The 2,483-nt window shown below is 53.6% G+C and overlaps 1 protein-coding gene across 2 annotated transcripts in view; it reads left to right on the top strand.

Annotated features, from left to right (window-relative positions):
- LOC113211105 (transcription factor IIIB 90 kDa subunit) overlaps nt 1-2,483 on the top strand; it is a 24,940-nt gene that overhangs the window by 20,614 nt on the left and 1,843 nt on the right. The gene's annotated exons all lie outside the window — the stretch shown is intronic.

Raw genomic sequence — 2,483 nt, 5'->3', positions numbered from 1 at the left:
CCACCCCGACCTTCACCACAACACCGATACTGCAAGACTTTTATAGTTAAACCAGCCCAACTTTCCTTTAACGTCCGACTAGTTTTCCCTACCATAAACGCATGTGCTACCTCTGCTTTGGAAAGTCGGCCTTCGGCGTACAAGGCTCGACGTTCCAAGCCGCGCCCACTTCTGGTTGGTTATACTGTGACGCATTGCAGGCGGCGTGCAAACGGTTTGCCTACTCGCACGGCGCCATGGCCTAAGGCGCCGCGGTGAGGGTCGGTAGGCAAGCCCGCCGAGCACCCATGCATGCGGTAAGTATAACCAACTAGAAGGGGCCCGGCTTACAACACCTACCACCCAACCTTGCAGTTTCTTGACGAAAACTCCCATGTGTCAAAATTTCTTCACATTCATTGTCTTGAAATTATTGGACGTTGAGTTACTTACAATCACACGCGCATGCGCGCGCACACGCCCGCACGGCACCGCACGGCACACACACTGCCGTGCGAACTGGCCGCGCGCATACGCCCGGAAGTGGTGGAGTCAAAGGCCCCCGTCGACACGCCGCTAGGCCCCGCTAGGCGCCCCCGCAGCGGGGGAGCGGCCCGCAGCCGCAGCCTCTGACGTGCATCTCGCCTTTGTGCAGCACCTCCGCTAACGCTCGCGTGTCGCGGCCCGGCTGGCGCTAGCTGGCGCTGACGGCGTGCTCTGTCCGGTCCGGAAGGACGCCGCGCCGAGAGCGTCATCACCTCGGCGATGACGAGAGCTGGGCCTGGCCTCGATCGAAATAAAACTCGCGCCAGGTTCCCGTCAAAGGGGCGCGAACTGTCTCAATTTAGTTCCTGGTGGTCGGAATGACCCGATTATGAGGGACACTCTTACAGCGGCAGAAAGCCGAATGTAAGTCGACCGTCTCCCTGATTCTGCCTAATCCTCTCTTGGACTCGGTCAGTTTGGTCACCACGTCAATTCCTTTTCCTTTTCTCGCTTTGATTTTCCAATCCCCTTATGTCGGCCGCCCGGCGGACTGTGTGGCGGACGAGCCCGGAAATAGTCGCGAATATGGGGTTTTTAAAATGATGATGTCAAACACGACAGCAAGGTCAATTGTGAGCGAAAACGGATTATGTCGGTCACAATGCTGACTCACACACACCATACCCCCGCACTAAGGGGCTGGGGGGCTAGTCCCACCAAGGAGGCCACCTCTGTTGCCCTTTCCAGATGGAGGAAACTCTTCCGGTCGCCCGATGTGGCACTTTCCTTGCATCCCGCTTGGACACTGTTGTATTTTTTGTGCGTTGTTGTGGCCACTCCGATTGTAAATGTACAAGCACTCCGCATCGACTTGAAATCGACTGACGACTAACAAGGGAACCTTTTCAGGTGTAAATCTCCGATTTCGTTGAAACTTGGAAAATTTGAAGGTTATTTATGTAGAAATCGGATGGCACTTGAAACTTTTCCTAAACCTGACATTCAGTTTTCCCCTATAAAAGGTAGGAGTAGGGTGTTAGAAAAAAATATTTTTTGAAAAATGTAGAGCAGTGTTCTTAGGGGTAACTCGTCAAAGTAGCGCCCTTTGGGCCAAAATTTTGTCCGTTTTGCTCTATTTTGAACCGTTAAAGCGGTAGAGGGATATTTGGGGCAAAAAACAGTGTCAGGCTTAAGTAAACCCCTGGTAAATGTTAAGTTTAGGAAAAATTTCAAGTGCCATCCGACTTCTATTATGATAACCTTTAAATTTTCGGAGTACCAACGAAATCGGAGATTTACACCTGAAAAGGTTCCCTTGTAAGGAGCTTGGTGGGCAGTACACCTTTTGAAAATTTCACAAATAACAAAATATATCGTACACATGTTCGGAACATATTTTTTCACCGTGGAACAGCGCTCCGTCGGAATGCTCCAGCATTGTTGTACATGGTTGCTCATTTTCATAAAATATGAAACACACCCTCCGCGCCGCATTTTCCTGCAGTACAACATCGCGGTGATGCTCTGGCCCGGCGCCAAGCGCACACCACGGCGCGAGGAGCCACCACGGGCACTCTCTTGTCGTCGGCGGCGGAGTGAGTGAGGGGGACGCTCGTTGGACGTCTCCTTCCTGGCAGTATTGAGCATCAGGCGTTCACCGCGCGCCTCTTGCACCTCCTCGCCACCCTGGAGAAGCTGACGGACCACACCGCAGAACCAAAAGGAGAACAGAACAGAGCGCGAGGAAGAATGTGTGTGAGGATTAGCGACACAGAGTCGACCCGACTCAGGTCGGACGACGGGCACCGGACATCCCTTGGAGTGGACCTGCGCGGTTCCGGCCGAGCCGAGCCGAGACACGTGTCACACGTGTGCCGTGCAGACGGACACAATGCGGAGCAAAGGCGAGGCGTTTATGTTCAATTACCAGTCTATTAGCCGGGGGATTAGCAGCCTGCCTCTTCTTCGTGTGTGGGACTCCGCCCCCCCCCCCTCTCTCTCTCTCTCTCTCTCTCTCT

Source organism: Frankliniella occidentalis, unplaced genomic scaffold, assembly GCF_000697945.3.
Source record: "Frankliniella occidentalis isolate FOCC.00 unplaced genomic scaffold, Focc_3.1 Scaffold31, whole genome shotgun sequence".
In the NCBI taxonomy this organism is placed as follows: domain Eukaryota; kingdom Metazoa; phylum Arthropoda; class Insecta; order Thysanoptera; family Thripidae; genus Frankliniella; species Frankliniella occidentalis.
This window is presented reverse-complemented; position numbering and strand designations above follow the sequence as displayed.